Genomic DNA, 13,951 nt, shown 5'->3' with positions numbered 1-13,951 from the left:
CTTTCTTTCTTTCTTTCTTTCTTTCTTTCTTTCTTTCTTTCTTTCTTTCTTTCTTTCTTCTTGCATACCATTCTAACGTCCTTTCTTCCTGTCTGTGGGACACCATTTTATATAAAAAAATAAAGTTTGTGTTTTCTTTAGAATCTGAATCTAGGCATTTTAGTGTAATTAAAAGTGAGTATGTGTCAGCAATGTGACCAAAAAAAATCCAGAAAGCTAGTATGATTGTTGACTTCATTGAAAGTATCAATGCCTTCAGGAATAAGGATATGATAATCCCTCTGTACTTTTTACAGGTCAGGAAATATATTGATTATTAGATTCAATTTTGAGAACCGTTGGTTAAGAAGGCCATGGAGAAAGCAGAGAACCTAAAGAGGAAGGCAACCAGAATGATGGCTTTCACTCAACTCTCATATAGTATAATAAGCCTTTCCCAGTCCACCATAAGGCTAGACTCCACCCCTTGTGACTATGTACATGTAATCTCATTTGTGTACAGTATCTTAGATATTGTCCCTCCTAGTAAATTGTGAGCTCCTGGAGAGACAAGATGGTTTTCTGCCTTTCTTTGTATCCCAGCTTTCAGCACAGAGTATCTGGCACGTCATAAGGGCAAGATAAATGCTGATTGACTGACTTGACTTGTTGAAGGACTTTGAATATGGTGTAGAGGAAGGAACTAGGATGTTTAGTCTAGAAAAGAAAGGACTAAGAAAAGGAAGCAGGATGGGAACAGCTTCCTCAAATACTTCAAGGCTGTCAGGTGGAGGAGAGGTTGAAAATGTTGGCCTCAGGAGAGAAAATATGGAAGTAATGGGTGAAAATTTCAGAGTCAAATTTAGGTTTAATATGAGGGAAAAAAAACTTTATAATGATTAGAGACATCCTTCGTTATTTTTAGTTTTTGTTTTCAACATTCACTTCCATAAGATTTTGAGTTCAAAATTTCTCCTCATCTCTCCTCTCTCCCACCCCAAGGTGGCATTTAATTTGTTATAGGTTTTACATATATATTCATATTCAACCTATTTTCACACAAGTTATATTGTAAAGAAGAATTAGAATCAATGGCAGAAACCATGAGAAATAAGAAACAAACAAAAAAGAAAAGGGGAGAGAGAGAGAGAGAGAGAGAGAGAGAGAGAGAGAGAGAGAGAGAGCACAAATGATATGCTTCAATCTGCATTCAAACTCCATAGTTCTTTGTCTGGATGTGGACAGCATTTTCCATCATGAGTCCTTTGAATTTATCTTGGATCCTTGTGTTGCTAAGAAGAGATAAGCCTATCAAAGATAGGCACCTCACGCTGTGGCTGTAACTGCTGGTTCTGTTCCCCTCACTTAGCATCAGTTCATTCAGGTCTTTCCAGGTTCCTCTGAAATCTTCCTCTTCACCAATTTCTTAAAACATAATAGTGTTCCATTACATTCATATACCATAACTTGTTTAACCATTCCCCAATTGATGGGCATCCCCTAGATTTCCAATTCTTTGCCACCATATAAAGAGCTGCTCTAAATATTTTTGTATATGTATATATTGTATATATAATACATTAATATTATGTATATGTGGGTCCTTTTCCCATTTGTATGATCTCTTTGGGATACAGACCTAGAAGTTGTATTGCTGGGTCAAAGGGTATATACATTTTTATACCCCTTTGGCCATATTTCCAGATTGTTCTCCAGAATGGTTCGTTCAGTTCAGAACTTCACAAATCATGCGTTAATGTTCCATTTTTTTCCCCACATCTTCTCCAGCATTTATCATTTTCCCATTTTGTCATGTTAGTTAATCTGATAGATTTGATATGGTACCTCAGAGTTGTTTTTATTTATATCTCTCTAATCAATAGTGGTTGAAAGCTTTTTTTTTCATCTGATCATAAATAGCTTTAATTTCTTCCTCTGAAAACTGCCTGTTCATATCCTTTTACCATTTATAAATTGGGGAATGACTTGTATTCTTATAAATTTGACTCAGTTCTTTATATATTTTAGAAATGAGGCCCTTATCAGAGACACTGGTTTTAATTTTTTTTCCCACTTTTCTGTTTCCTTCCTAACCTTGGTTTCATTGACTTTATTGTGCAAAACTTTCTAAATTTAATGTAATCAAAATTAACCATTTTACATTTCATAATATTGTCTACCTCTTGTTTGGTGATAAATTCTTTTGTACTCCATAAATTTGACAGGTAAACTATTCCTTAGTCTCCCAGTTTACTTACAGCATAAACCTTTATACCTAAATTGTGTACCCATAACCCGACATAAGATGTTGGTCTATGCCTATTTCTACCATACTATCTCCCAGTTTTCCCAGCAGTTTTTGTCAAATAGTGAGTTCTTATCCAAGAATCTGGGGTCTTTGGATTTATCAAACAGTAGATTAGTATAGTCATTGACTGCTATGTCTTGTGTACCAAATCTATTCCACTGATCCACCACTTTATTTCTCAGGCAGACCAAGTAGTTTTGATGATTGTTGCTTTATATTACAATTTAAGATCTTGTATGGCTGGGTCACCTACCCTAGCATATTTTTTCATTAATTCCCTTGATATTCTGTACCTTTTGTTCTTTCAGATGAATTTTATTATTTTTTTTCTAACTCTATGAAATGATTTTTGGAATTTTGATTAATATGGCACTGAATAGGTAAATTAATTTAGGTAGAATTTTCATTTTTATTATATTAACTCAGCCTACCCATTAACAAATAATATTTTTCCAATTACTTAGATCTGACTTTATTTGTGTCAAAAGTGTTTTGTAATTGTGTTCATATAGTCCCTGGATTTGTTTTGGCAGGTAGACTCCCAAATAGTTTATAATGTCTACAATAAATTTAAATGGAATTTCTATTTCTATATTTTGATATTGGACTTTGTTAGTAATTGTTAGAACCATCTAAAAGCAAAACATCCTGCTTAGGGAGGAAAAATATTGCCTCTCACTGTAACTCTTTGTGCAAAGGATAGGTATCACTTCTCAAGTATTTTGTAATGGTATGCTTATTCCAATATTAACTGAATTAGATAATCTTTAATGTGATTTTATGACCTTTGCTGAATTAAAAAAGTCTATGATTCTGACCAGGGATTTAAGAATGAAATCTAGATATTTTATTTCATTTTTCCCTCCATCCCTATCCCCTCACAACCTTATTATATCCTATCAGATCCATGCATATAGATCTGCTCTATAGAAAGTAAAGGTCAATTAACTGTTTCCTCAAAAGTAAAGCTAGAATGAACACAAGCTAATTATCAGACTCCTTTGGAATTGTGATAAATGTGTTTCTGTGGTTATCTTGGTCTCTGGGAAAAATATGGCTTAAAGATACCTCTGTATATGCTTTTCCCAGAGCAAAATGATAACCTTATAGGGCTTGAAAATGACTTGGATCTTTCTTTTGATTCCAACAGTATCAGCAATGTCATTATCTTGGAAGGGGGAGGACGGGTTATTAGTTGTATTTAGTGGTTGGGAAAGAGGAGTTCCTTCTAGAAGGGGTTAAAAAAAACTTTAAGCTTTTTGTTGTTCTTTTTTTAATGATTTAATGAAAGGGGGGACAACCACAACAACATTATTTTACTTAAGTTGTTCCAAGCACAGTAAACTACTCACAAGGAAAAGAAAATAAGAAGCCAACTTGCCATGAATAATTTTCCTCTGACAAACTTGGTCTCTCATTATAGAATTCTCTCATTCAAATTAGAAAGGAAGGATATAATGAGAAATAATGCATAGCCCAAATTTCTATCTCTAGCAATAAAACTATGAAGGTGTAGCAATAATACAATCTCTCCTATTTGGCTATTTTTCAATGGAAGTAAATTATAAATGGAACAGTTTAAAAGTATATTTTCTCATTTACCTGAATTTTCTTAATAGTAAATGAAACTAAAATTCACAAATACCCTTTTTAAAATTCTAAGAAATGAATACGTAACATAACAAATCAAATCTTAAGAAAAAAACTGGCTTTTAGGATATCAAAACCCATGTTCTATTAAACCCCTAAAATTCATTGTAATTGGCATAAGTACAACTTAGCTATGAATTATTTATACCTCTACTTTGGAACTTTCTTAAAATTTTTAATTTTTTTTCAAAAGAAAAAAAAGATTTCATAAATTTCTTCTTATTACTAGAAATGTTACCCCACTGTAAGAGGAATGATCATTACTAACTGGTTGACTAGACAAAGCTTTTCTAGCACTAGGGGCCTGGAGAAAAAGGATTCATAAGCAGAAAAACTAATAGTTGAAAAGGTTAATTGAAGAATAAGAAAATTCAACTGCACACATAAATATGTTAAAAAGCAAAAAATCAAGTGCACTTCATATTTCCTGCACTCTGTTAAGAGAATCAATATGATACACTGGAGAAATGACCTCAGAATCAGTAAGACAGAGGTTTAAGTCCTGCCTCAGTTCACTTATTGGCTATGTGACCCCAAGCAGTTAATTTCACTTATTACAGCCCCAGAGAAATCTCTAGAATATGGATTTGTAACCTGAGGTGCATGAACTTGGAAAAAAAATGTTCATTATATTTCATTATAATTAGTTTCCTTTGTAATAATAATAATAATAATAATAATAATGGTAATAGCTTCTATTTATATAGCATTCTAAAGTTTGCGAAGTGGTTAAAAATATCTCATTTTATCTTAACGATAAAATTGGAAAGGAAGTAAACTTGTTATTTCCATTTCATATATGTGGAAATTGAGGCAGACTAAGGTTAAATGACCTCTCCTGAGTCACACAACTAGTGTTTGTGGCCAGATTTGAATGCAGATCTTGTCCTTAGGTCCAGTGCTCTATTCACTGAGACATGAATTTACAAACAAATATTCTTAGGCATTACTTGTTTTACAACACAGCACAACACTCTGTGCTCAGAACCCCTATTCTAAGGCTTTAAGTTAAAAAAAAAACAACTAATTTACATTGGCAGTGGTATTTTCCTCACTAGAAATTTCCTTCACTTATGTTTTTTTAATTTATTTTATTTTTAATTTATGGTATAAATTACTATAAAACAAGCATTTTCATAACACATTATAGTAAAAATGATTGCACATGAAACTGCAAATCTACTAGGCACAACTTGATATTCCTTTCAAATATACAACAAAATTATCATGTAAATTTCTTTTTCTTTCTCTCTTTTTTTTGAGTTCCCTTCACTTATAAAAATACAGCCCTAGTTAAAAAAAAAGTTATTCTATAGGCACCTTGGATGCATTGGGTTGGGGATGGGGGAGGGAGGGGAAATACATAACATTTATACATCCTTCTTAGTACTGACAACAGTGTGTTTCACATATGTATTTCAAATATGGTGTTTCACACATACATATTGACTGTTTAATAAATTAGAACCAAACCTCTAATACTAGCATTATTTATGTCAATTTTCCAAGGACCCATAATTATGTCACCTTAGGTACTCTCTCATCTAATGCAGATCTCGATCTCAATTAGGCAGTTAATCTTCGTGAGTACCTAAGACACCAGAATTCATCACCTTGTCCTACAGTCAATGTGGGAATGAGCAGTTTTTAACTTTTCTGTTCCAGTCCTCAGAAAACATGCATGTATCTCTTCATTGTCCCATTCTTAAGGCCTTTCAAGTGCTCACATGTAAGAACTTATTCTTCACTTGTATAAATAACCTTCAAAAACCCAGGATCTCCTATCAATCATGATGAGGCATCATAGCATTAAAATGATATCTGGCTGATAATACTTAAAACTACAACACAGCAAAAACAAATTTTTTGGGTACGCATTTTTAATTTTTCCAAAAAATCGTTATTTTTGTTTTAATATGACTACCATTCTCATGACTATTTTGATCATTCCTATTGCTTTTAAAGAATCCCTCCCTTCAATAATGAAGAAGTACTACTAAAAGTAACCTTGGGCAAGTTATTGCCCTCCAAAAGGAAAAAAAAAAAGTACTGCTAAAAAATGATCTTATTCTGTTCTATTGGTTAAGTATTGTTGTTATTTTAAAATTTCAGACCTTCTGTCTTGAAATATCACTATTTAGATTTTTGAGCAACCCTGAATTTTTGGTGTAAAATGCACATCTGGCAAATCCAGGAGCAAGATCTATGCTGTCCATATAAGATTTACATATTCACATGGTGTGTCTAAGTGTATAGAGAAGTGACTCATGGGAAAGGAAGGATAGCTAAATCTGGAATCTTATCCACTCCTTTCTAAAAGACACTGTGATTCTTTCTGTGAAAGGAAAAGGAAAAAAGTGCTATGAGGCTGTATGCTCTGTTCTGTATTGAGAGAGAATGATAGAATACTAGGAATTTATTTTATATCCTAAATATTGGCTTTCAAGCATAATTTTTGATTCAAAAACCTTAAAAAGAGCTATCCCTTAAAAGGAGATGATAGACCAACATTATACCCACTGTCTTGTCGCTTTCTCATAGAATATTAGTGAAATGAAGGACTGGTCAATATATATAGACCTTATGAATAGGCATCAGCATTCTCAGCTGATGCATTTTCCCATGCGGAAGAGAGTATAATCCTGCTTCTGAGAGAGTTGTGATAACAAGTCATAAAAATAGCTCAGAGAGATATGGATGGCAATAAATAATGGTTTTAATAGGCTAATATTTTGCCACATAAAGGCCTCTTTGATTGGTTGAAATTGTCTAGCTGGATTTCTAGTGTATTCAAAGAAAAACTCTCCAGGTAGCTTACCAGGAGAAAACTCTTCTCTTCTTGTAATTTACTTTCTTTGACAATGACTAGTAAGAGAAGAATGACAATGTGGTAAAGGGAAGAATCCTTGGACCCTCCCAAGCCAAAGACAACATGTAACCTGTGTATATGAATGTTTCTTCTTTGCCTTGGTGTTTGTTCTGTCATTTTAGGCAAAGGAGATTAGCACAACCTTATGAGTTGAGAGATCAAAAGAGTGAGCCCCTGAAGGCTCAGGATCAGAATAAGCACAATGATTTGCATTCAAATTTGAGGGCCTCAAAGAGTAGAGGAATGATCTATCATTGACACCCAGTCTAGTGGGACCACGTTTAGGAGTAGCAGAAAAAAAGAGCTCATCCACATTTGGATGAGATTAGGTGGAACAAATTCCATGTGGGCATTATAATGGTAATGGAAATTTGGAGATCTTCCCTGCCCCCTAATAGACTGAATGTAATCACATGGAGACTGTGATGGGATGAGCTTGCTGAAGGGTGGAGCAGAGCCCACAGGAAGCTGGGAGTCAGAGTAGTTCAAACTGGAGGGAGGAGAGGAGGCACCCAAACAGACAGCTGAGCTTGTGAGTAAATGTTTGTGGGAAGACTAATGGATGGTGTTGCTTCATACTGTGTTATGGCATATTAACTTCTTTGCTACTATGATGGATTTGACCTTCTGGTGTTGGGATTTGTTTTTCTGGTGTATGAATAAATGTTTTGCTTCTGTCTTGTGTATGGAGAGTCTGTTATATTTCGCAGTTGTGCACTATGCCAGCATATTCACAGCTGTCATCAGCTCTGGTGCTACAGGTACTGTGTTAAGTCTGAGACACACCCTAGGCAGGGGGAGCAGTTTGTTTCAGAAGCATCAAGTTTCCTGATGTCCAGTTTGGCTGGACGTAAAATGGTAAGAGGCAAAATTGAAAAGGTAGGCATAGAAAACAACCTGGGGGTTAGAAGGTTTTAAAAATTAGTGAAACTGGCAATGATTCCCCATAAACTGAATACATTTCAAAGTGACATTTTCAAAAAGATTGAGCTGGTAGTGGTTTGTACAATAAATATTTGCAAGTGGGGTACGTCTTGAAGCATGAAGAATAGTAGGCCATAGTGATTTACATTCCACCATCCTGTTCTTTTTTTATGAAGCATACAATCAGCAGGTTTTTTAAGAGAAGTGATAGAAAACATTCTATATTAGCTAACAAGAATGAATTTGACATAAGAAGGTACCTTTTGCTCCCTGTGTAACATTGTCAATTTAACTCTTTTTCCCTTAGTCCCCCCCTGAGAAGATTTACATGGATAACTCCTTAAGCCTCTTCCAACTTTCTAACCCTATCATCCTTTTTCCCACTAGATGGCCATAGCCCACTGGTATTATCTTCTGAAATGAGGGAAGCCAAATCTCTGGTATATTTTCCAGTGTTTTTCTCTTTCAGAAAAAATGGTTGGAAAAAGACATTCTCCAAATAAAAGATTTATAAAAGTCTGTACTGTTAAACGGAAAACTTTTTTTCTAAAGGAACAGACCCTACAATATTGGGAAGATAGGTGATTCCTTGACAGGAACAAGGAACGCTTCTGCCTTCAACTCATTTATGACTTAGGATTTTTAAGTCCTTGTGTGTTGATGATTAGTCAGATTTGATGACCATAAGAATTGTCTATTTGAAATGAAAGACTTTCTTGCCTCAGAATCCTATAGAAATGCCAATGGCTGTATCTGAGAGATCCACAGAAAGCTATTCTTCATATATTTTTGATACTTTCAGAGGAGAAATGAACTCATCAATCAGATGATAATGTTTACCTGTGCATAGCTTTCTTCTCAGCTGACAGCTTTAAGTATCTGAAGCACAATGAATCAGGTAATAAAGAGGTCAAGTGACTGCAGGTTTGTACTTAACTCCAGTTTATTATGTTTTAGAAATGATTCAATAAGGCTGCAAAATCGACAGCATAAATCAAATGCTTCACATTTCAATATTCCATCACAGCCGCAAGCAGCTGACATTTTCTTTTGAACTACAGGGAACATAAGTATCCATTGCAGGACCATCTTTTTTTCTGCCTATGACTTTCATTATTTTTACATTAAGAATCATTTTGAATGATAAAAAAGCAATGGTCTTGGTTATTTGAGCAGCACTATATCCTGTGAATTACAGAGTCTCACTGCTATCTGCATAAAGAAGATATAATTGTGGCTAGTACAATATCCAATGTTATTACTCTGGAATTATACAGAGACAGTTATGAAATCAAAAGCAGTTCATGGGGTTCCACCCTGGAAATCCAATCTCATTTTGAAAGTTTCTGAAAAGACACAGCTTTTGACTTCTGGGTGAAAGAAAGAAAAGCAATTTTTAATTTAATGTAGAGCCTCTCGTTGCAAAAGACAATGCTGAAAATGATGCATATGCATAATTACAAATCGGATCTCTTTCTAAAGAAAACTACTATGAGCTGAAGTACAACATACTTCATGGACTAATAAATTTGACTGTAAACCACTCAGAATCATTCTTAAATAATAAAAAGCAGAAATAAATATCTATGTATTTCAAACTAAATACCAATTTGCATATTAAATAACAAAAATCAATTAGATTAAGAAAATTTTTTTTCTAAGATCTTGCTTTATGGCAAGCCATTTACTGGGAAATGGGGATAGAAAAACCATAATGAAACAGCACTTGCTCTTAAGGAAATTACATTTGAATACCAACAACAGCAGTGGCAACATGATAGAATGATTACATTTGCATCCAGAGGAGCTGGGTTTGAATCCCATCTTTGCCATTTCCAATGTATGTGACCTTGAGTAAATGAGTCACTTAATTTCTTCTGTTGTAATTTCATCTATCAATAAAAGGAAAGAGTACATGATTTCACATGTATAACCTATATTGGATTGCTAACTGTCTGGAGGTAGGGGTGGGAGGGGGCAGGTAGAATTTGGAACTCAAAACTTTTTTCAAAAATCTTTGAAACTTGTTTTAACATGTAATTGGGGGAAATAAAATATTATTTAATAATAATAAAAGGAGACAGGACTAGATGATAACTAAAGTCCCTCCTAGGTCAAATCCATGATTCTTTGAGATGAGGGTTTGCAAAGTGCTTTCACATACATTATGTGATATTGACCTACTCTAGTACACAATACATATATTATCATTATCACACGGAAGTATGGTAAGGAGGCAAAACACTCATTAGAAGACCTGTGTTTAAATTTTAATTCTTTACATAATCGATGTGTCATTAAAGCTCTGTTATCTCCAATTTATTTTGTGTATAATTTACATTGACATAATTATTTGCATATTGACTTCTCCTTTTACACTGTGAGTTCCCTGACAACAGGGACTGCTTTTCACAGATAAAACTACATGCCAGGAACTGTGCTATGCACTGGTGATTCAAAGAAAGGCAAAGGACAGTCCTTGGCAGATTGCTGTTGTTGTTCAGTTGTGTCTGACTCTTTGAATTTTCTTAGCAGACACTGGAATGGTTTACCATTCCTTCTTCCAGTGGATTAAGGTGAACGGAGGCTAAATGGCTTAGCCTGGGTCACATGGCTAGCAAGTGTCTGAGGCCAGATTTGAACTCAGGTCTTCTTGATTCTAAGCCCAGTCCTCTATCCATCAAACCACATAGTTGTCCCTTGGCAGAGAGTAGTTACTTAATAAGTATTTATTGACTACTTGCCTGATTTCAACTCAATGAGACTCAATTTCCTCATCTTTAAAAATAGGATAATAAAGCTGGCTACCTTATAGGGTTATTGGGAAGAAAGGGCTTCTTATAAAGTGTATATCCTCTGTAAATGTGAATTTTGGTTCTATCTCAGAGACATGGTGGTGGCAGACTCTACCATCAGAAAGATGTTTGGGCCACCTGGATGTGTGCTAGCTTTATACAGTCCTTGAGAAGTAACATTCAGTGCTCTGGGTACTATAGTTACTACCAAAGATGAAAGCCTCCATAGAATTCCTGAGATTAAGACGAATTGTTTACTCTTGACTTTTGAGTACGGCAATACAAGATCCCTCTTAAAAACAGTATACCCTTTACCAAACTGCCTAATGGGCATATTCACCTAGATGTTCCATAGACTTCTAAAAAGCCACATGTCCAATATCAAATTTTTCATCTTTCTTTTCAAAGCTGACTTCTCTTTTTCTGTCAATAGCATCACCAACACTATACTCATTTTAGTCTCCTTATTTCCTCTAATATCAAATACAAATTCTTCTGTTCAATATTTAAAGGTCTTCCCAAGTCATACAAGATCAACTTCACATTACTTCTGCTCATATATTTATTGTTCTAGTCAAATGTTCCTACTTGCTGTTCTCTATTCATCTTTCACCTCAGTGCAGACAAGCTAAACCAAGTTGAAGGTAGACAATAGGTCTCAAATCCATCAGTGAGTTAGGAGGATGCATGCACCAGACATGTGAAGACTTCCTTTGGTGAAATGTTTGGATAAGAATATTTTGTTCCAACAGCCATGAAAGTGGACGAATCAGGCACCATGGAGTGATTCAAGCTTGGCCAGACACTGCAAACAGCAAGGTCATCCACTGCATCCCAGGTCATTGCAGATCAGTTTATCTTTTGTCTTGCCACTGGACTTCTTTGATTTTGGGAAAGAGAATGAGGCTAATGACTGTGAAACTTTGCCCTCTTGAATCTAATTTACATACAGCTCAAGACATGACCCCAGGATATTCGTGGTCCTCTTTGAAAATGAAAGACAAACAACCACCACAAAACTACACCTCAGTACAAACCAGGCCCCATGCCTTTCTCTTTATCTCCGTATCTTAGAATCCTTCACTGCCTTCAAGGGTCAGTGGAAGCACCATCTTGTATAAGAAACTTTTTCCTGATGTCACTCAGTTTTTATCGACATTCATTCCTTTTACTTACTTCCTATAAATTATATGTTGCCTTATCTGTGCAGGTATCATTTCCCTGTAATAGAATATAAACTCTGTAAGGATATTGAGCCTTTTTGTGTACATTGCCTAGTACAATGCTCAGTTTATAAAAGAGGCTTAATAAAAGTGTGTTGAAGATTGAACATATAAATAATTTTCTTTGAGAAAAAGGCTAATAAGGAAAGAATTTAAATATTTAGGTGAAAACTCATATAATCATAGAGTATTGAAGCTGGGGGTGGAGGAGAGGTCCTTTAAAGATTATCTAGCCTAATCTCCTTTTGAATACAAGGGAATAGAGGGTCAGATAAGTCAAGAGTTACATATAGAAAGTAAAAGGCAAAGGAAGAACTAGGAAACAGATTTCTGCTTCTGGTACACTGGACAGGGTGCTGGTCCTAAAGTCAGAAAGACCTGAATTCACATCTAGACTCAGAAAATTATTGGCAATGTGACCCTGGGGAAATCACTTAACCTCTGTTTGCCTCAGTTTCCTCATTTGTTAAATAGCCATAACAAAAGCATATCCTTTCCAAGGTTGTTGTGAAGATGAAAAGAAATAATAATTGTAAAGCATATAGCACATAGTTATGATGTGGCACATGGTAGCCCTTATATAAATGTTTATTTGTTAATATATTTATTATTATATGATGCTATATCATCCCACATTTTTCTTATGTTCTGTTGTTTAGCAAGCTGTTGAGAGAAAAATACACACACAGAAAGTTACTAGTGCTTTAAAAATAATAAGTAAATTAAAAATATCTTTATCTGTGCTTGAAAATAATCCAGGCAATTGTAAATAGCTTAGAAACAGCTTCTCTTTTATTATATAATGACACTTATTTACAAAGGAATTTGATGCATTAAATTTTACTGGATGTTATAGTCTTATCATGGGCAGTTGTTTTGTGACCTATAGGCTCACCTGCACTTATAAATAATTTTCTGGGGACTACAGAGGAAGTGATATTTTAGTGGCTCTGGAAACGACCTAGAAATCTGTTACTAGAGGGATTTTTCCTGTTCTTCTTCATGAAGACATAAATGTCATAGAATTTTATGATAAAAGACCAGAGAGAATTTAGGGTTAAATTGGGTCCTTAAGAAGCCATGTTTCAACCCCTTTAAAGATTAGGAAACTGAGACCCAGAGACATTAAGTTACTTACCAGAGTTCCCACAGAGAACTGAGATCCCAAAGAGCTGAGATTTGAACTTGGATCCCAAATTCAACACTTTTTCTACTGTGCTACATTGCTTCTACAGATGTTTCTTGTAACCTTGTTCAAACACAAAGTGAAACATACAGAGGAAAGTGTGCTGGATTTGGAGTAAGACATCCTGGATTTATATACTATTTCTGTTATTATATGAACTTGGGCAAATCAAAAGCCTTCTCTGGGCTTCAAATTCTTCATCTGTGAAAAAGAAGTAACTGGATTTAATGACCTTTAATGTCCTTTAAGGTCAAAATCTATCATCTTATGTGGGATCTTTAGTAAGAGTAACAAGTTAGTAATTATAAAATATTAGAGGGTCCTGAGCATGAAATTTGGGGCAGCTAGGTGGCACCGTGGAAAGATTGCTGGGGCTCAAATCAGGAAGACTTATTTTTCTGATTTCAAATCTGGCCTCAGACACTTACTAGCTATGTGACCCTGGGGAAGTTACCTCTGGTTCTGTTTCCTCATCTGTAAATGGGGGGGGGGGGATAGGAGGAGGATGGCAAAGCACTCCAGTGTCTTTGCCAAGAAACCCCAAAATGGGGTCGTGAAAATTCGGTCATGACTGAAATGACTGAACAAGAGTATGAAATTTATGGATATAAAATTGAATATAGAAACATGAACTGAATTATCCAAACCAGATTTTAACTAGGGTATAAACAATACTGTATCCTTTTACAAAATGTTCCCAGAGGTTTTTAATGCCTAAACTGGAATTCTGAATTATGTTTAAGTCTCTTCAAGTTTGCAACCTATTCAACCCAGTAGGCATTTCCTACTTAGAAATTCCTTGTGCCTGAAAAGAAAACATAATTTATATTCACAAATTACAAGCTCATTGATGCTACAGGACATCCGTTTTACAGAAGTCAAAGGCTTAGGCCCTGAATGCAGTTTTTTTTAGCATCCTTCTCCTCTTTCATTGTTAATGTATAGCCCTCAGTCACACTTAAAAGAAATCATTTCTCATTCAAAATTCATTGCGTTTTAATTGCAGATTTATTAAGA

The sequence above is a fragment of the Petaurus breviceps genome, unplaced genomic scaffold (genome assembly GCF_028583685.1).
Source record: "Petaurus breviceps papuanus isolate PSGF00001 unplaced genomic scaffold, PetGlider_PUasm1.0 189, whole genome shotgun sequence".
NCBI classification, from domain to species: Eukaryota; Metazoa; Chordata; class Mammalia; order Diprotodontia; family Petauridae; genus Petaurus; species Petaurus breviceps.
Note: the sequence above shows the minus strand (reverse complement) of the source record.